Source organism: Aptenodytes patagonicus, chromosome 12, assembly GCF_965638725.1.
Source record: "Aptenodytes patagonicus chromosome 12, bAptPat1.pri.cur, whole genome shotgun sequence".
NCBI classification, from domain to species: Eukaryota; Metazoa; Chordata; class Aves; order Sphenisciformes; family Spheniscidae; genus Aptenodytes; species Aptenodytes patagonicus.
This window is the reverse complement of record NC_134960.1, coordinates 17072718-17095603: the sequence shown is the minus strand read 5'-3', so window position 1 is coordinate 17095603 and position 22886 is coordinate 17072718.

Sequence of the window (22886 nt, the reverse complement as noted above, 5' to 3'; positions counted from 1 at the left end):
CTCACAATGGAGAATATCAGTATAATTATAAAAGGGGGAATAACGCGTATAAATTTGGCATAAGGGCTACAGTTTTTATCAGATCACTGATTACATATATATATTAAATTTGATGTGTTGATTATTTCATATGCATCTAAATAGAGAAGACGTTAGTAGATTTAATAAAAATTCTGGAACTCTTAGGAATTTGATCCCTTCTCTCTAGCTACCCATATAATAATAGCTGAGGTTTTTGACCATTTTCTTTCTTTCCTACATTTTTTTAGACAAATTATCTTTCTTCTTAACAGAGAAGGATACCTTCATCTTAAGAAAGAGAGTCTGTAAACTAAATATGGTGGCAGTGGATAATTTTTCTGCTTTTCCTCATAAAGATAATCACCATCTCCCCCCCAAAGTCACAATATTTTAATAACCTGAATTTTTTAGTGTCCTTTTATTAAGGATAAATATCTAAGATTCTGATTTGGATCAGTAATTTTTACAGTATGAAAATTCATTTGTGACATTTTACAGAGGAACTTAGGGATTTCATGAGGTTTCTGATGAATCTTTGCATGTGAAAAATTGGGCCATCTGAATCAGACAGAAGATTTACACATTCAGTTCTCCAAGAACTGGAATGAGGACTTCCATTTTTTTACGACAGACACACAGCATATGTACATCTGTTTAAAAAAGTTCAGTTATCAGTTAAACCACTCTTGCAAATTAACTTGCATGCAAATAGATGACAATAGCATATGCAACTGAAGTAACTGTTTTCATATTATGTGTTTTCTTCCTTAACATACTTAAGAATGAGTTTCAAATTGTAAAAAAAAACCTTCAAAAGGAATATAAATGATAAACAGTTTATTTACTATGTATATAAACCACATCCAAATACACTGAGTGAAAATACTAAGCAGAAACTGAACATACATGAGTGTGGCTATTCAATTCTGATACAGGTTGTAAGACAGTTAAAGAAGCAAATGCTTCTTCAAAGTGCATTTAAGGGACTGGTAATGTTAAATAGCTTAGATTCCACTTGTATTAAGTTCACGATTATGGTTTCCTCATCAGATAACCAAGGCTTTATGAACTGTAACAGCACAAGTCATTTTTGGCTATTACACTCATTAGAGTGCTCCTGTTTTAGCAGTATATATTCAGTTACATATTCAAGTAGAGACTTCTGCTCACTGTATTCAGCTAAAAATTCTGAATATTGTACAATTCAGTATTTTTAGGAGCCTTAAATAAATTAAAATATTAAAGTGCATTAGACGTGGATGAAGAATAAACCGTAAGAGATTTTATCACAGTTAAAAAAAAGGGGGGAAAAAAAAAGGAAAAGCAAGCAGGCCTTTATCATCCATTTTGTTTTGAAGCTGAATGTCTTTCAATTGGAGACAATATCTTGTTTACTGCAGTTTACTGGGGGACAGGCCTTATAAGCAGAATCTTATTTATAATGGAAAATGCATTGCACCAGGAGTAGCCATGATACATTCAAATACCCAAGCTACAATTACTGAGATGTTTTATGAATCTGTAATTCATAAAAGAATGCCTTATGAAAATTCAAGACATCAGCAGGTCTTCTGTAGGTTACTTGTAAATATAACTTTAAAAATTGATACATATTCTTTCTGGAAGAATGAGAATCTTCTCTGAAAAAATGACAGTGCCATATGCAGCTGAACTTCAACATGAAGAGCTGAGGAAGTATTCTGTAGCTAACACAAAGTGTAATTTCAAATGTTTTTATTTAAGAATTTGTTCAAATGACAGTTACGTCTTCTATTGTTATTTATACAAGGTCTTCCTTCTCCAACATGGCATGGACCCACCACATTGACTCCGAGGTGATGAAAATACCTTTCAGAATATTTTACATCCAAACAAAACATCTATTCTAATGACAGCAGAATGGACTGCAGGCACAACAGTATTACAACTAATGCACAAGTATCTAAGACAATAAACGTGGCAGGATAACTTGGATTAACCAAAAGGATGGATAACATCCATCACTCTTGTGAAATCCATCCATCTCATTCATGACAAGTTATGTACAAAAACATGACATGAAAATGTAACAGAGGAAAAGTTTGTGATATAACTGAATGCACCCAGCTGGGGTCCCTGAGTGGGCCCCAGACCAAGGGGCACCAGGCAAAGCTCATCCTGGCCTTGATTTTTTAAGATATAATGGCATTTGTCGAGCCAGGTTAGGAGTGTCTACACTCATGTTTTGCCTGATCTGCAAACTGTATAATCCTTCCGCAAACACCAGCTGTTGATTATGGATATATTAGTCTGAGAAAAGGAGAAATTGTTATGCACCCGACACTTGACAGTCACTGATGCAATGAATAAGTCACTGAGAGTCACAAAAGTCTTTTTATTACCAACTATAGTAGCCACCGCCTTCTTTTATTTCCTTAGTTTTATTGATCGTCTGAAAATGAGGGTGGAGGATAGAAATTCTATGAGAATTTTTCCGATCATCAATTTTTGCTTATATCTAAAGTATGAGGAAATGTTATGCATCCTTTTCTGTTTATGACTGAACAACTAAATTAGGAGGAACAAACAGCGGGAAAATACATTGCAAGTTTTCCCAATGTTTCGCATTGTGCAAAGCCTTTAATAAAAACACCAGCTGGAAACGATGGTAAGTTCCTAGGAGAAATGGTAAATGCTAAAGATCATTTTCAATCTAATTCTCATGAGTTTTTCTCTCTTTAGCACTAGTTTCCTAATTTTTTTTTTCCTTTTTCTGTACATGAATTCTTGAATTATTCTTCTCTTCATATATACATTCTATCCTTAAAATTCAGACATGTTTAAACACCACCACAAAAACCTTAACCATTTTGACTATTTCCAGGAAGCATTTATCAGTACACTAACTCAGTTCCAAATTGCTCTAAAAGTGTTATTAAAAGAGCAGTAAGAAGTTCTTATTCATGCAGTCGTGCTTTTCTGTTATTCTTACTTGTTGGCATCCAACATGTATTCCAATATTTTCTGCATATTATTGTTAATTTTTGCTTCATGGGAAGCTGCTATTCTTTTCCTTTATGGCAGCAATCATGATTACTTCTCAACAGTTATGAGACAGAATCCTACAAAAAAATAGCAAATCATATTAAGCTTCTGTATGATCCTTGGTCTTTTGCCAGTCTGATCTACTTCCAGAGTACACGAGTCAGGCTATGTGCCTTGGTTAGTAAGTAAACAGTTCCTGTAAAACTTCTCTTTCTCCTACCGTCTTAACCCTCCATGTTGTTTGAAGAAATCCATGTTGTGTTTCAAACAGGATCTCTTCTCTTTTCTTAAGAGACCATTAGTAGTGTCTTAGGTCTGAGACTTTATAAATGAAGTAAATCTCCTTTTTCTAGTGAAGCTTTTGGCAAAATATTTTTCTGTGTATTGCACAGTATGTTATCATCACGATCAGCACAGATTTTGTAAGTCCCAACAGCCTGGTCTCTTATGAGTGAGAAATTTCACTTCTCCAAATGAGGTGAAAGGATAATGTATGTGAGTTAGGATGGAAATCATTCTCTCACTGTGGAGCGCTCTTCTGGTTCTATTCTTGGCAAATATGAAAAAATATATGTCATTATGATCAGTAATATAGACACGTATCAACTGAGACATGGACTATAACTCCCAAAACAATTTCACGTTGCCACTAAACATTTCAAGTGCTCAAATTAGAAAATTTTAGCCACTGCCAACTTTGTCTGCATTTGACACAACTTCTGCAAGCAGTTATTAATCAATTCTTTTATCAATTAAAAATTTCTTTTGGATTTACTGTTATATTTAACAGTATAACTATTTTAGACATACAAACTGCTGGTTTATTTTCTACATGATCTGCTTTTCTACATTTCTGTCTGGTGCAGAAGAGGGAAGTACAGGGACTCTTCCTCAGGATAGACCTACCTATGTGAGCTCAGTGGCAGTACAGCACAGGAGACTCGTATCAGCTGAACGCAACTAATGTGGGATAGTTTCAGCCTCTCATATTTCACACCCAGAAGAGTGTGGGATGGAATCAAAAGCTGCATTCTCCAGCACTGTGCAAGACAGCTCTTTCCCAAATCTGGCTACTTTTCCAATCCCACTAATGAAAGGGGAAAACAAAAATTCAGAATGTGAGCCCGTACTGTAAGCTTGTATACAAGGTACTTCTGCTTTCAGATGAATGCCGCTAAGACTGGGGGTTGAGTCACATTGTTTCCTACTGGCATCATGACCTTTCAGCAATCTGTGAATGTCCGATTTATATCAAAATATTATGGTGATGACTTGTGATAATTTCAAGTATTTATAAATGAGTACGGAATACTTTGTCAGTAGAATAGAAAGCACAGATCAATAGATCAGAGAAGGATCTGAGCAGAGCAACAATCACGCTATAAATGTCAGAGCTGAGCAATTTCCACACAAATAAAATAAAGCTGCCATCGGCAAACAGTTTCAGACTTGAAGCGTCAGACTACTGCTGTGTGACTGTGTTACAATCCCAAGGTCACTTACACGGCGAGCAGGTGGCACAACACTTGGCGAGCCAATATCGCAGCTCTGCCTTTACATATAGTTACTCCCCAGGAAGACAAAGCTTAACACTTCAAAGTGACTTCCACACCCCACACCCCTTTCACAAACTAAAGAGTTCAAGTCAGGAACTTTTACTTCACAAGAAAATGCAGAGGTTCTCTTTTTTCTATTTAGTTTGTAACTTTGTCTTTCAAGTAGAGAAAGAGGAAATAGGGAAGATGCAACATTCATAATCTTGCAATTTGTTACAGCCTGTGGTTTCATATCCTCTCACCAGAACATCACAGAGGTCTGACAACTGAAGGTTTGTCTCCTGATACAGACAACTGATACCTGATGCTGAAAGCTGGCTTCCAGTTCACCCCAAAGCTGCTTCTTTTTCATGAAAACAACCATTTAGTAATAGACTTCTGCATCTCATCTACAACTTGAGATTGATATATCGAAGTCCTATTCACCTCAGGTATGTTTGTAGTTTCTTTATCATCTTATTTACCTAGAGGCTGACCAGTCTAGCCTTCTGTCCTACTGTTCAGACCATCCATGCGTGTTATGTCAAATTAAACATCCCATTTTAACGGGATCTCAATATTCAGTTAAAGTGTCAATCTCTGGAATCTAAAAATATTATTCAGCATTTTTAAAATAGTATGAAATACATTCATTTAAGAATCTATGAGCCAGCTAAATAATGAATATGAGTAACAAAATTGTGTATTTGGGGATTTTTTAAGTTTGATAAGAGTAAATGGGAGATTTGCAGAAGGATTCAGCACTCAAGATTTCCCCTCCTGCCATTTCTATCCAGACCTTCAAAAGGGGTCAATATCTCACATAATGAGAACATTTGAAAGTGTGGCCATTTCTTTCGTATCTAAATGATGAAGAAACTTTTTGAAAACATTGCCGTGCTGTCTCTAACCACAATGTGCTGGTGTCTTAGGTTAACAATAATTAGATATGAAACTTCAGATGTGATAACTGGACACCTTTCATGAGCCTTAAATTCATAAAGACAATAACCTCTCCTCCTCAATATATTCAGTATTTTCTATGTGAAATATTACTATAATTTCAGCTGATCTGTAATCTCTTTCTGAGCCATGATGCGCATGCAAGCATTGTAAGCCTCTACTCTTGTACAGGGTAACCAGAGTTTTTTGACATTTAAAATATCTAGCGGCATGACAAGAATTTGTATTTGCATATACATAAATTGTGCCAGAGAAACTAGATGAGTGACAAACCATCAACAACAAGCTGCAGCATTGCCTGTGGCTTTCACATCAAGCATGGCTGCATATAAAAATGTTACATTGTGAAGGAAAAGTAGCTTGACCACCACAGCCTCTGTTTTATATAAACTCTTCTGAAAAAGAGAATGTATCTTTTAAAAATTACTGTAAAGGAGAAAACTGTTTATTATATTTATTTGAAACCTTTTTGTACTGGCAATCCATTGAGGGGAAAAAAAAGTTTCCTTTCTGATATGATACTTGACATAAACTTCTATGCGAGGATTTTCTTTCCCATCCATCCCTGACTATCAGCAGTGGTATCTCCTGAGGTTAAACCAGGCTGTACGATGCCTGTGAAAGGTTCGTTATAGCTTACTATTGCATCCCACTGGTGCGTCTTCCTTCCCCCACCTGAAGAAGCAGCTGAACTGTACAACTAAACCTATAGCTAGCGAGGATTAATGTCACAGAAAAGTAAAACATGATTTCGTTTTCATGTGACTGATAGTGCATATATTCCTCAGAATCACAGCAGAGTCCAGAGGGACATTTCATGCAGTTGAAACAAGCAACTCATGCAAACCATCTGCAGCTTAACCGCATGACAGACCCAGTGGTGATTTCGTAGTTGCCAGTGAAACAAACTCCAATTCCTCCCAGAGAGACAGATGCTGCTGCAAAACAATGCAGAACGTTCCACACCTTGGCGTAGGAGTCTTGTGAGAGCTGACCAAAAGAAAAGGAGAATAAAGTAACAAAGAAACTAGAGCTAAAAAGGAAACTAAACAAAACTTTAAAAAAACCCTAAAGCTGGAAACTAACGCACAAAGTAAAAACACTTTCATTGCATAACATCCTGCTTTGTCTCCAGCTAGCAAGGTTACGTATTGTACGAGACAGTGCAGTATGTGCACAAGTGCCAAATTTAGCATTTTGTACTTTCAGCTAAGACATTTGTACAATGCAAGATAAAAATGGAATGTGGAAATAGGTATGAAATTCCTTTGCTGAAGATTTTTTATTTTTCTAATGATGTCAATTTTTTTTAGGATTGCTGATGGGTCCAAACTGGTATCGCAGGGAATAATCATAGAATCATTTAGGTTGGAAAAGACCTCTAAGATCATCGAGTCTAACCGTTAACCTAGCACTGCCAAGTCCACCACTAAACCATGTCCCTAAGCGCCTCATCTACACGTCTTTTAAATACCTCCAGGGATGGGGACTCAACCACTTCCCTGGGCAGCCTGTTCCAATGCTTGACAACCCTTTCAGTGAAGAAATTTTTCCTAATATCCAATCTAAACCTCCCTGGTGCATCTTGAGGCCGTTTCCTCTCGTCCCATCGCTTGTTACTTGGGAGAAGAGACCGACCCCCACCTCGCTACAACCTCCTTTCAGGTAGTTGTAGAGAGCGATGAGGTCTCCCCTCAGCCTCCTTTTCTCCAGGCTGAACAACCCCAGTTCCCTCAGCCACTCCTCATAAGACTCCTCATAAGACGCTCCACATAATGAACATGTAAGAGTCAGAACTGTGAACGGCTCCCAGGTTTCCCTGTTTTTCGGTGAGGAGGGAGTAACTGCTGTCCAGAAAGTGCTCCACTCCAACTGCCGGGAGAGGAAAGGTTTATCATTGACCTGTGCATCACATTTCTGACTTTGCAGACTGCACCTGCCCTGGAACCCCTGAAGACCCATCTGTCCTAGTTTCAGCTGGAATAGAGTTAATTTTCATCCCAGTAGCTAGTACAGGGCATCATCATTACTTCTTCAGAAAAGTAATTTGGGCAAATTCCCACCTCAGTCAGTTTAGTAACACAAGCTACCCAGGAGGTCCCAGGGGCACACACCAGCTCAATGACAGACACTGATGAACTCAGAGGGAAGAGAGTTTTGTGGCACACCCTTCACCGAAACCTGACATTTGTAAATGAAGAGTACAGATGTATTTAGGAGACAAAAGTGTTGTACTCCCTATCTCTTCCTGAAGTGTACATTTTGAAAGGAGGTCTTTTATTTTGTGACAAAGAGCAGCTATATTGATGCATGCTTGGTAGGTCATAGCACTTCTCTTCAGCTGATTCAACAGACATCTGTTACATATCTATTAATCAATCATCTCTCAGTTGATTTTATGGTTGCAAGTAGCACAGTCATATTTCAAGCAATTTCTACAATTATGGAAGCAGCTAATAGCTCTACCCTGAATTTCATTAGACAAAATATTAGTCTGATTCTATAGAAAAGACGGAATAATGGAGGCTCTTTTTCTCTATATCACTACTTTTAACAAGGTTAAACGAAAGGCAATTTAAGAAAACCACTTTGTTTTACACTGCTGAACTGATGGTCATTTTGTCACATCACCTGTTTGTTTGACATGACCTGATACCATGCATCACAAGATGACTTACCAGTTTAAAGAAAGAAAACATCTCCAACAGGCTTTATCAGTTTCAGAGCCTCATATATTACACAAACTTGCTTCTAACCCTTCTGTTAGGAATTACTACCTGGAAGAGGTTTTAGGCTACATTTTCTCTGTCTGTAACTTCTTGTGAGTAATTACCGCCTCAGGTACCAAACATACTTTGCCTTCTTGCTGCTGTGACACACTAATGTCCACACTGTGTACGAAGCTATGGATGTCAAGAATGCCAAAAACATAGTTGTGCCAAACTGCCAACTAGTGAAAAATGATTAACTGTTATACCTCTATCTGGTTATGTTAAATCTTCAAAAATGCAACCAGATTAACAAGTTTTAGTGATATCTCTATATAACACAATACATTTGTTGGTTAGGATGCCAATGAAGATTGCTTTTATGTTCTGTAGTTTGGGCTACATAATCTGGGGAAATGAAAAAATGCATCTATCAAGCACTTGACTGACAGTTCCTTACCTGGATGCCTACATAATGGTACTGAGAAAAAAAATCCCTTTACTAGGGTTTCTGTATTTACAAGTTAAGGGAAAAACTTTCTCTGAACCTTGCAGTTCTAAATTAAGTTGTGTTGTAGTAGCTGACACCTTTGAGATACGGGCTGTCATCAAACCCAGCAGCCATTTATGAACTTAAACCAGAGAAACACAGTGATATAATTAGAAAATATACAGGATAATCTGCAATGCTTATTGGCTTTGTTCTGTACTCTGCAAGCTCCTGAAGGTAACAAAAGCTTTAAAGACATAGATTATTACATTACTGCACCTATGTTCATGAAATCTTTGGGGTTTAAGTGTTTTCATGCAATGAATCTTCTGTCAAACAAAGGAAGTTCTGTTTCACTAACAAACCTCTAAGGGCATCAAAGACGTTCCAAAAATTGGCTGGTTTAATTGTGCTTCATGGCTAAACTGCAAAAAGGGGAGGGAGGAATATTTATACTACCTAGTCTTATATCCAATAGAAACACCTAAATTAACCATTGGGTCCTCTGTACAGCAATAAAAAGGGTGAAAGAGCCTTAACTTAGAGATGACTTTACTTAGACTTCCCTGAAATGCTTCAAAAATCATCCTCCTCTCCCACCCGAGTATAAAGATAGCCAATGACACAAGCTGCCTATCTTGGGAACATCAGTTGAATTCCTAAAGTTAGACTCTATGACTACCTGCAAAACGCCCATCATATTAAATTTCTTCAGTTTTCACAGTAACTCTAGAAACAGAACTTAAGACAGTATGGCACTCGTGCAAATGGTATCAGCCATGGAAAGTGCCTTTTAATAGCAAACACCACATCCAAATGCCTTTACTTTGTCAAGCTCATTTTTTAGCAAAGCAGTACAATATATTTCCTTCCTTCTTGGAAGTCTCTGTGTTCTCAGTTGCTATTTCAAATTAACCTAGATATGGAGATTAAACAACCATTTGGGAAAAAGTGCTAATCAGAGGGAAATAACATTGTCTAGTGTTTCTCAGCCAGAATGGCTTTGGTGTGGATTAAGTCTATAGCACAGAAAATGGAGATGACTCTTAGAAATAAGAAATGAAACCATCTATTTTCTGTGACCTACAATAAACAAGGCTTGAGCACAGCAGCTGTGAGAATCCCCTGCATATGCCGGCTGATGGCAATCCAGGGCTGACTTGATTTCAGACCGTATCCCTTGTGAATGACTGAAAAGCTGGCTTATTCATTTTGTGGCCTTATTCCAGTTGCCAAGGTTTATCTCCCTAGTCTTGCAATCCTTTGTGCACACAGCTCTCCATAGGAAGTCCCAAATAAAATTCCGTTCATCACCATAAAACTAAGTGCTGAGAGTTGACTTTTGCAACCGCCGTCCTTTTCGCACAATTTTGGATTCACATGACACAGTGTACTTGTGGCACCGGGTAGCAGCTTGCTGAGTCAGGGTGGCTCGCTTCAGGTATACGTTTAAATGCGGCACTGAGGTGCAGACTCTGGGTGGGCCATGGTATTAAAGTGACGGGGTGTTCATGAAGACAGCTGAATCAGACTCAAAAGTCTGATGACAAGTCTGCATGGTTAAAATTGCCTTTACAGTGAAAGGAAATAGACTTTACAGTCAAATAGAAATAGATAAGGGAAAACAAAAAAAATCATCTGAGACTCTAGAAATTGCCACTACTGGGAAACAACAGTGATCATAAAGGTCAGAAACTTGTACGAATCTGTCATCTCACACGACCAGAGACAGCGGAGGATCGCGTAACACCTTCTCCAAATTTCAGCCACCAGCAAATAATGCAGAGAGGTCGCTCAGCCTCCGTGCAAGGGCTGATGGAGGCTTCCATCTCAGGAAAAGATACCTGCTTCACTTTACTTGCTTTGGGGAGCCCTAAAGTGCCTTACTCATACTTGGATTAACGCCACTGTTCATACAAAGCTCAGCTTACTTAAAAAACAACAACTCACATATTCAATAAGCCAATGTCTCCTTCCATGGCTACCTTGATTCCTGCGTTACTTACAAGAAATGCTCATAATAATACTTTAAGTCAATTTATAGAGCTTTTTAGCTTTTATTTTTTAAAACTGTGTTTTTCAAAAGAGCACATGAATAATCAAAGCAGAAATAATGAGTCAAATCAGCAAACGCAGTAATTTCTATGTGTAAAATAGTTTCAAATCAGAAATTGAAGTTATATTTATACTAATGACAACCTTAACATCCTAACAGGCTCCAATTTTTGCATAAAAATGATACATTTTAAATATCCAAAAGCTTGATGGGAATTTTATACTCTGTTTATGTTAAACCAAAAAAGTGAACTTAAAGTAATCATGTAAATTGAATGATAATAAGAGATCTTTTATATTTTTAGACTACTTCAAATGAATAATTTAAAAGACATCAAGCAAAATATTTTATTAACATAAAGTTAATGGTATATTTTTGTAGTATCTGATTTTCAAAAATTTGTACTAAGGCATTATCATAATCAGCTCATGTCAGTAGTATGCCATTTTACATGCTTTTATTTTTGACTAGAGTTACTGTACTCCCTGGCACAGACATTAAGTCTAAACCTTATTCCTGAGCTACCACTACTGCCTTTATTAAAATACTTGTAATTTGTTAACTTTTACACAAATCTAAAATAAAGAGGACCTTGCTCTGTGAACTGAAATTTCTGCTAGGATATATTCCAATGACAAAATCAAGGGCACAACAGTGGGAAATTCCAGCACTCTCTGACAAAGAGACAGAAAATAAAAAGGGTCAGCCAGCGTATGTGTCACAAAGCAGGTATTATGTTGTGAAACCAAGACAATTATAGATTATTAGAGATTTCCTCTTCATTCCCTGGCTAGAAAAAGAAGAAAACCACCTTACTCAGTGCCAACTTGAGGACAGGGAAAATGATCCCACTAGCATAACATTTGGGTTCTAATTCAAAGCATATTTTTTTTCAAAACAGAGATACACTCTTATTACCAGTGGTGAAGAATACTTGAAATGTGATTCTTCTCCCCCAGTCAAATGTTCATACTAGGTGCAGAAGCTGTCTGCAGGATGGCCACAACTTGCAGCAGGTTTCCCGCTTCAACAGTGGAGACCATGCAAAAGCGAGTATTTCCCTGGGTTGGCATTTTCAGGTTCTGTTAGGAGATGAAGGTCATGACACTCACTATGTGGCAGGTATGGGTTTGTAAAACCTCACAAAACCTACATTTAAACTACATTAAAATCCATAAAGTCTATACCTCATTTAATTTAAAAAAAAATTATTATTTCATATAACCCATTAAAATACTTTTTTCTGAGAAATAGGGATGCCGTTTCTATTTCTTCTTCTGTCTTCCCAAATAAAGGGCACATATAAAACTCTTGTTCTATCCAGACAACTCTCATCAATAATCAATGTAAAACTGACATTTATTTCTCTGTGATTGCACTTTCTAATGTCCATTGTTTTATTATCTATTCCAAAATAATTCTTTATCATCAACTCTGATGATAAATATACCACCATGTAGAACTGGATGGAGCATTGCCATTGGCTTTGCTGTAAATAAATACAGCAAGCTGAAGCAAGTCATGTAACATAATGAAAGACCAAGCAATTGCAGACTTAGGGCTATGGAAACAAACTTGGCATGTTTAATTACCCTTATCAAAGGACTTGATACTTTGATAATATACTGTGTAAAAATGCTGTAACATTTGAGAATAGTTTGAATTAAAAATTCCAATTGATGGTTTGTCAAAATAAAATATAAAAAGGCTATGAGGGTGAATACGTAGCCTCATGAGTCTTCTTCAGTACTTCACTGTCTTAATAATCACCCAGTAAACATTTGAAGCCCCCAAAAATGTTCAAATGATTAATTTTAAAAAGAAACAAAGCAGGAAGATTTTTGAATGTGGAGTCCTATGACAGACTTCAAAGATCCCTTGAAAAGAGAACACTTTGTGATGGAAATATTTTTCCTCAGGGGTTTGCTATCACCATTTGAAATTTTATATGCTTTCCCCATAATGTTTTGCCCATTATATTACCATCTTCTCTACAGCAGCAAGAAAATTATTAAAAGATGAGAAGATGAAGAAAATCTACAAAATTGCTTGGTCTCACAAGTTTTCAATTGGGGGAATACATGACATTTTTTCGTTCAAATGGAAAAATTAACGGTCTGTAAGGAAGGCATCATCAAATTTAAGGCAATAAACTCCTCTGACACTATGGTGGTTTTTTTCCAAATTATGAATGACACAATAAAGATTTTTTTATTTTATTTATTAAACACTCCTAGATGTACACCAGAGTTCCACCTGGAGTTCCATATCTCTGGCAGCAAAATTTATCCCGTGCAAAGACTTAGTTCAAAACCTAAGCATTACTTGAAACACTCCACTTAGATTTTGAAATCTCAGAGGACTCCGCTCTGCAGAAACTGCAGTTTCCTAACTATGCATCTTGTGTTGGTGTATATGTGCATCCTTGTATTGAAAACATGTCTACAAGATCGTAAAAAAATACACAAAAACCCCACAGATATCACTTAGTTCTATCACTCCTATTACAGAGAATAAAAATGAAAAAACCCAAAACCCAGAAATAAAATAATAAAACAAAAAAAGAATCCACAGCCACCTTGTTCTAATTTGATTAATTATTTTGATAGTAAACAGAATAGTTAACAGACTTTATTATTTTTTAAATACTTGAGCTACTAGAACCTATTCCAATTCCTATTCAGTTTATCAGCAAATTTCCAGTAACTCATAAATGAAAGGAAAATTAAACACAATGAAATATCTACCATTTCTGAAGCTGAGAATTTTCCTATTATAGTCATGTCAGAATCTTTTTCTCTTTTTCTTATCCAATGACATGTTACATTAACATCAATTAATCATTGGAAAGAACTACCAAGTGAATTTGTACATTCTCATTTCCTAAAATCTTTAAACCTAGACTGAATGGGTTTCCAAAATACACTATTCATAAAAATAAGTCACTCCTCTTATACAGGAGTAATTAGATAAAGACCCATCTTTGTGCACAGATCTAGAAATCAGATTACATGACCCTTCTGACATAAATTCACGTATGTAACTCCATCAAAATGATGAACAAAGCATGCAGAAAAGTGGAGTCCAGGGAAAGCCTCATTCATCATGCCCTCTGCATTGTCGTGGTGCCTACATTAATGTGTGAAACACAGACCAGTGAATGTGTTGTGAAAGGACTGTGACGGCTGGGGAAGCGTTGCTGAACTGGAGTAAGGCTGGTGAGTATATTAACTTTCTGGAAATGCTGGTAATCAGCTGTGGAACAGGGGGAAGTCTTCAACACGCTCCGAACGTGACTAAGTGTGAACATTTCAAAATGATACAAGTAGAAAAAATAAATGGTCTTTCACAAAATTTCTTTATACATTAAGAGATGTAAATGTCACAAATCAAGCTTGCACTCTTAAAACTGGGCTTCAATGATGCTTAAGATCCATGCTGGGGAAAAACTTTCATCCATTATCATGAAATTGCTGAAAATTAAACTCTCTAGAGAAAAATACCACTTTCATTTTACTGCTGCAAAATGTTGATATTTTAGAAAGTTTAAAAGAGATAGGTTTGATGTTAGGGCTGGTCGAATGGCCGAAAAAAAACCCAAACAAAACCTCACCTACTATATCTCTACTTTTTAAAAACATTAATTATTACAAGCATGGCAACATTTTCATGCAGTTTTATTCTCTTTTCATTTGTTATATTAACAGCACCTTCACAATAAATAGTCTAATTCTATTAAAGCGTACTGAAATGTAAACAGTCCAATCACTTAATTGAAAATAATTTTCACTGAAGTTATATCTAACTATTGACACGTCCTGTTGTTAACACTTGTTTTATTTTGAGCTAATAACAACCACTCCCTGGAAGTCAAAGATACAGAATGGCTCCTTTCAGCCCTACTGAGAGACTCTGTAACAGCACCCCTCCTTCATTCACCAGCTAAAGGTAATTCTCGAAATACTAATTCCTGAAGGAAAAAGAAAAAAAAGATCAAATAAATAAACCTGCCCTTTTGGCCGTTTAATGTTGTATCTAATCATTGTCCCCTTGTCCATGAATGGAGAACAATCAGGGTTAGTATCTCCTCTGGAAATTCTGGGGAACTGACCAAATCAAACGGTATTGGTAAGTGTTCCTAGAAATGTTTTAAGACTGGCTGAAGGTTCACTACCCATGACTGCAAGCAAAGCCTTGATAATCTAGAATAGAATTATTTTAAAATGATTGCGACCATCTTGCTTGTGAAAGCAAGGAATTTAAAGCCAGAACGGCTTTTTTCTTCCTCCTTTTTTTTTTCCCCTTTCCTTCTAACAGGACAAGCCCCTCACTGGAAGTGATTGTGGAAGACATTCGGTCTGGTTTTGCCTAAGTAATTAGACAAAATATTGTTTTGGAGTATGGAGATGACCAGCCTTTGTAAATCAAGTGGAAGGGCTTTATTAGAGATAGAAAGCTCAATATCAGGTCTCCAGAGGAGATATACACACAGGTGGATGGAAATGGTTTGGTGGCCTTAGTTCTTTACTGTTTAATGCAAGTAGGCAGGAAACAAGATCCACAATTTTCTGTGGCCTCCATGCTGTGGTTATTTTCTGCTGAATAGCACAGAAATAAAAGCTTTCATATGTATTTTTGGAAATAGAATTCTTACAGTGGTAAAATAACTGTAATCAAGAACAAGCTGAATGTGGAGTGTAGGAGGATAAGAAAGGTTTTCAGGGCTAAGAGGGTCCTGCAGAAGACAAGAAAGTCTGAAGTAAATATAATATTTTAAATGAAACTTTGCAAGAAACTTCTAGATTTAAAAAATTCTCTTTTGGGGTCCATGAGAGAACATTTCTTGTAGGATGTTTGCATGGATATTTTTGGGGGTATTCTCAGCTGTTAGTAGATTTACACAACCTTCTATGATTATCTCATTTGAATTAGAAAGCCATAAGCAGTCAGGATAATTCTTCATTGCACCTGCACCTACACAGAGGAATAATTCCTTATCGCTTAATGCCAAGATGGAAAAATCTGGCCCAGATCAAGAATATGTCATGTACTTGAGGAAGTGATTAAAACTATAAAAAATAACCAGCAGACAGCCAGTCAGATAGCTAGGATATATCTGAATGCTAAAATTCACATCTGTTTCCCAGTCTCATCCAAATATGATGATCAGATTCAGGATTTTGGCTCAGTCTCATAAATAAAAATGAATTAAAAAGTAAAAATGTTGACAGAAATGGTGAGTGTATAGGTTTACTATCCTTTGGTTTTGTACTATTCTTTTCCTCCAGCAAACTGTAAACTACTCTTCAAAAATTCTTTGTCTGCATTGTCAATACAATTTCTCCTTCTGCCATGAATAAGTACAGACATAAATACTCTTTATCTACTGTGGACTTACAGCATTGTGGATGCACCATCCGTGCTAGGGAGACTTGACATAACTACAATCAAGCTACCTGCTAAGGATTTTGTTCTTTGTGTATACATCGTTCTGTAATGACTCAAACAAATTCTTGCCTCTACATTGTTTATTTAAACAATGGCATATTTTTCACAGACTGAAATACAATGCTTCAGTCTTATAATAAGAATTAGTTAGGGAATAATAGCAGCGCGCATACAAAAGGAGAACAAAGTAGTCAGATATCTCCCTGTATGTTTTATTTTCCTCCATCCACGCATACAGTACGCACACAACTGTACGTACACACACACTCTAAAGCTTATATGAGGAAATTAGTATAAAATACAAACACACTGCATTATTGTGTGAGTTTTTGTCACGGTGTCAACTGTACCTCCTTCTACTTAGTACTTAACTTCTCTTAACTCTTAAAGGTGAGAATTTTCATTGGGTGATATTCATCTGGACATCAATAGTAATTTCTCTGTCTTGCTTTATGATACGTTATTATTCAATTCAAACAACTATAATCTATACAGAAATAATGCTTCATCTGTTGATTATAGTCCCAGGAAGAATAGCAACAAAAAAAGAGGAAACAATAATTTTAGAACAAGAACAAATGGTAATGTATTGAAATACTAACACAGAGACATCCATCCGTTGCAGGTATAAGAATAACTTTCCATACCAACTGCAGCACCATATACTCAGTGGATGTGAAGTGCATAGCTTGACAGATAATCCAAAAGAGCTGCTGCTTTGTTTTCTTTTCAATCTTCCCTTAAACCGCTGCCCCCCCCCTTTTTTTTTAATATTTATTTTTACAAACAAAGCAACAAGTTGCCACTGCTTAGGCTCCTGGTTATGTTGAGACAATGCTGATGGATGGTATCTCACAGTATCCTTGTATCCTTTACTTTGTTTCTTATACATGGTTTTATAGTTAACCTGTAAGATCTCTGGGACAAGGACAATCTTTTGTTCTTTGTCTGTATGTACTGAATAATGTAGGGCCCTGATTTGTGACTGGGCTCCCAAGTGCTATGATGTAATACAAATAATGAATGAAAGCACTTAATTTTTAATTTAAAATAAAATTGTCAAAAGTGATTACTAATTTTAGACTTATCAACCAGAAACAGCTGGGATCTCATTTTAGGAGATCCCAAGCATCTACAGTCTCAGATAATTCAAGTGCAGCTGGAGTGCTCAGATTGAGCACCCAATATCCTCAGCCCCAAAATTAATTGAGGATTTTGAAAGTGCTGGCTCAAATATTAGCACATTCCGTTCATTATCCTTTTGAGGGGCCTGTTTTTTCTGTACCTGCCATGCAAGGCAAAGGGGCTAACTGTCTTTTCTTCTGTCAAGTTTCATTAATCCCTTTTTGAAAGGACAGGTGCAAATTAAGTCTCCACTTGAGGATACCCAAAGAATCAAACAACCTGTATCTCAAAATCTAAATGCACTTCTACCTCTCCCTTATTTTTACCCATGCCATTCTCTGCCCACATACTGGGCATCTTCCAGTAATTTCCTCCAGCAAAGAGAGCTGGGACAAAGCTGCCTTGGATGCCGCCGGTGTTCTTGGATGGTCAACAAAGGGTGCTAATGGACATGGCAGCTGGCTTTCTCCCCCTTGAGGCTAAACATTTTCCCTGCACTAACTCCACACTTGACTGATCCAAAAGCTGACAGCTGTGAGTCTGTCCTGAAACCATGCTGCAGTAACTGCTGCCATTTCACAATATAACTCTACTTTCTCATGTGGATTTAGTGCCAAGTACACAGCAGTTTGTGAGCCACGCAGAACAGAAAAAAAAGCAGAGAGAGACAAACATATTTCATTTCAGTCTATATTACCAGCACTTTTCCTTCTTTATTCTGAGGCTACGAGCTAAGGAAGAGCGCAAAATGAACCTGAGGCATTTTAAAAGATACGCCAGTAAAATCTGCTTTTGCATGAATGACAAATAGATAGAATTAGAGAGTCTAATGGACATTTAACTGGATTAGCTCTTAACACTATATTGTATTTTATTAACATTCACGAGTGTACTTCTAGTAATGTTCATTAGGAATGAGTTGAGAAGAGTTCAGAGATAAAAAACTGGAGGATGCCTCTGAAATGATGCATGTATCTGTGATAGCTAGAAGTAACTCAAAAGTTAGTGCAGTATTTGGCAACTTATGACTCTTGTTCCCACTATGTAAAGAGCTGGATGCTTTATTTCTACTTTTCAGACCAATGAACTGAGGAAACCAAAATAACTGAAATACGTAACCTAAGTCAGGAAATTCATAGACAGTAAACTCAAGACGTGCAGTATGTGTATGTGTAGTACAGTATAACAACAGTTGTCATTTCACGGCACTCCCTTATATTTCTGTTTCCATTTGATTTCATTCTCACAGCCTAAAGTATAACGAAACGCTTAAGAGAAAAATTAGCACATCATTAGTGATTATATTCCATTAAGCCTTTAGAAATCTGGACAGTCCACCTGATTTTTAGCAGGTAAATAACTGCTTCAGAAGGTAAACAGCTACGAGAGAATATTTTGGTTTTCTGAGCATTTCAGAAATGTTAGTAGATCTCACAAAATTCATTAACATTTAGAGGAAATCAAACAACTAAGTTACGCTTTATTTTCAATAATAAAATTTAATATAAAATATTTTCAAAAGCTAAAGATTCAGTCCTAAAATAATCACCAGAAATAAAACAGGTGTAATTATCAGAAACGCTAACAACTCTCAGGAACTCCAGCATCTTTGGAAGTCAGACCCCTTCTCACTTCCGTGCCTGCACATGACCCCGAAAGCCCAGGGTAACTACAGGTGCCACACCAGACGTTTCCAGCTCCTGATCTCAGCAGCCAATTCATTTTGAAAGCGAAAGTTATTTTCTCTCTCTGAAGTTCTTATAATAGCTTATTTGTGAAAAATACCAGCCTGAATCAATTCCTTGAAGCCAAAATTCAGGGCTGAAGAAAATACGCATGCATTTATCACAACAATATAGCACTGGAAAAAGCAATATTACTGTAACGAATCTGGAACAAACAATGAATACTGGGAGAGGTGGAAAACAGACTGCTCCACCAATGCCAGAAAGATTTCATGCTGTAAGATGGTGCTGTTTCTATTTTTTTCTGCCTTTTTTTTTCTTTTGAGAGAATCAAAACTAATTTAAGTAAAAACTGTGAACATTCTCATGCATTTGATACTTTTATGCCACATTTTTATTCTTCTAATACTTCACTTAACATTAGGGAAAGGGGTTTTTTTAGGCTACTAAAAGGTTCCACAGTCACAGTCCCCAATATCCGTATTATCAGCAGAAGAGCTAAAGCTTAGACAGCAGCAATGCTGACTTCTCCACACTTCTCTCAACAAAGTGCCTCAGCCTTGAAGATCTCAGCTGCAATGGAAACAGGGTTTTTCAACCTCCCCAGCTCAGATGGTCTTTGTGCTGCCTTCTGAGACTGTCAAAGGGTGTTAATTATATCTGACTGTAGCCTGAGGCTTGGGATGTGAGAACTTGCCTATTAGGAATGAACTTTCACACTGCTGCAAACCTGTACCAGCTTTAAAACAACAATGAAGGAGTAGAAATCCTTGCATTTCACTTGTCACCAAGGTCTCTAACCATTCCTACTCTTACTTCATTCTATTTTCAGAATAGGATAAGTGTGGGGGGTGTTACCATCTACATGGGAAAATGAAATGAAACACTCTGAGCTGCTCCAGCTGGAGCACCCACGAGGGGATGCGAAGACAGGACAGCAGAGGCTGGTGTCATTCGGCACAGAAAAAAGGTCTCCACATTCTCTCATTCTGTTTTCTGATGATATATCCACACTGACATTGTGAAGACTGCTCTGAATACGGACAAAGGGGGATGAAAGGAGCTTAAAATGTTTTAAGTAATTTCTGTGCAAAGAGATCACACAACTTCAGTGCAAGCGGAGCCAAGCACTGATACTCCGAGTGACCTCTGGAGGAACCTACTTCATTCCACTGGTTCTTGAGCAGCTTCTGAAGACTCACCAGCTAAGTCCCTTACCGTTGGGTGCTGTGAACGATCCCCAAAAGACCACCCCACCTCTTGAAAATCTCCCCATGTCTTGCTACTATGGAAAATAGCACAGGGAGAGAGAAAGGAGATGGCATTCAGGCCACGCTCATTCTCCCATGTGAGTATTCAAAAAGCCACGTGTGGAGGGCCCCTCGAAGGAAAAGTCGGGCCCTTAGCTGTCAGCTTTCTGTTCCTTACATTTCAAAACCCATCTTTCTTCACAATAACTTTGTCATCTCTTTTGCTCTCTATTTGTTTAAGAAGCTGCTCAGGTTCCATTCCTTCACAATGCATCTTCTAAAAGTCATTCATTAAGTAACGATTCTTACTCACTTGCACGGATCTAGGAGAGAAAAATACTATTTTCATCTTCTATCAAATTATCAGTATGTCCAGTTTTGAGTCAGTTTTCAGTGTAGAATCACAATTCCAAAATAAAAATGAAAACGCAAGATGATGCAATGGTTATTCATCATTCATAACCGCAGTATTTTCTTAAAATTGCCAACTGCTTATTATATAAAATTGTATATTTAAAGGACATGAAAAGGGCTAAGGAGAACCTAGCATGTTGTTCTCTTTTCCTTCCTTCAGCAAGAAAGGGAGCACAATCACAGTAAGTATCTAGTCCTTCTGATACTTACTTCATTTTCATAAAATACTATTTTGCTTGTATGCTTAAAAAGTAACTGAGAGATTTGCTGTAAAGCTGAATTAGGAAATGGATGCTTTTTAAATGCTGAATAAGGAAAGAAATTAATTCTATCATTTCAGATCAAAATAGGGTACAGCAGAAAGAGCTGGATTTTGAAATGAAATGAAAGGTTGTGACTGAAGCTGGTAAAATTATTGAAAATACTGTTTGTTGAGAATGTATTCCTTTTTCTGTTCACAACGCATTTATAAGCAGGCTACCTTATATGAATCAGATCACAATTAGTGGACCCTGGGTGAGAACATATCTCAGCATCAGAGTTGCTGGTGAATTTTCACTCTGCATTATTCACGATGTGCAACTGGTCAGCTAAAATCATGGTATCACTTTTGTTCCTGGCGTAGGCAAAACATTTCTTAAACTGAAAAATAGAAAATATGCCTACTCATGTGTGAATATATTTGCTTGTAAGTGGTTAGGGCCGTTTTTATACAAAGAACAGCCATTCCACCAACAAACCCAGTTTAAAAATAGCCAGTAAGGCGAAGAACAGAAAAGCCCTCTCGAATTCGAATAATGTTTGTGATTTTTTTTTCAGTGTTTGACGATGATTGTGTTTGTGATTTTGTATATAATTACAAATAACGAGTACTAAAAAAATGGGTAACATCATGTGTGTCATTTTGGTTTGTTGTTAGATGGATAATGTCACCACTAAGCCTTGAGAGAAAAATTGATATAGCTAACCTTCCTTTTTACATTCATTTTGTTCTTTTTTATTAACTTGAGTTTGATTTTTGAGAACTATGAGTCAGAAGTCCCCTTCCACGTAAATATTAGCCCATGAGGATTAACCATGGCTCCACTAGAGTCAGCAGTGTTATTGAAGATACTGATCCAGCGAGGCACTTAAACACACGCTTAATCACTTTGCTGAAAAGATTACTATTGGCTTCAGTAAAATGCTCTTTTTGCCATATATTGGAACCTAATAACCTTGAAGTGATGGTTAGGCAAGCTGGAAAGTAATGGAGAGCCCCAGTGTTCAACTACCTCCCCCCTCCACTGTGGGCCCCTGCTGCAGGGCAGAGGGTAAGAGCTACCAGGCGTTTCTTGTGAAGAGCCCGCAGAGCAGAACGGCTGCATTTAGGCTACTGAGTTGTCAATATTGGCACACGGCAGATTTCTTCCGTAGGCAAATGTAAGGACAATAGATATCTATATGGATTTCCGTGTTGCACATGCAGTCCTGTAGGAATTTATATACCTCGTGCATAAGACAGGATACATACACTTCTTATATCTTAAAACCTAGAAACTTAGGAAGTGATAAATCTTTTGGTAGAAAGTAGAAGACAGCAGATCAAAGAATAATAAATTGAGTACAAGGTATGTGATTAAGTCTTTGGAATTCTGTATTTCACCTGAGACATGAAAAAACTCATCAATCTCAAACTCTCACACATACTAACGCTTTCCATCATGTTTATAGAGTGTGCTCCTTAAAGACCATCAGGTATCTGGACCTAGGTTGTAGAACAGACAAACAGATCAGACAGACTAATATAGAACATAAGCATATTTCTGCTCCATAGGGAAATGCTAGGGGGGAAATCACACATAAAAATCTCAAATTGTCAGAAGTAGAATCAAGAGGTATAGATATGAGTCTCTTAGCAGTATGGGATGATAAAAAATTACGGATTAATAAATGTATGTAACTGGTACATCATTCTTAATTGATCCTTCCTCATATATAGGCAAACATGGATGCATACCTCAATGTTCTGCTACTATAGTTGATCTCTCTTTAGTAAGGACGTAAGTGTATACACAGTCTCCTACATTTTCATGGTACTAATTTGTACCATCACAAAACATATCTTATACTTTGCTTTACGAGTGAAAAATGCCAGTTTAGTACTGAGAAATAAGTCAACGTTTAA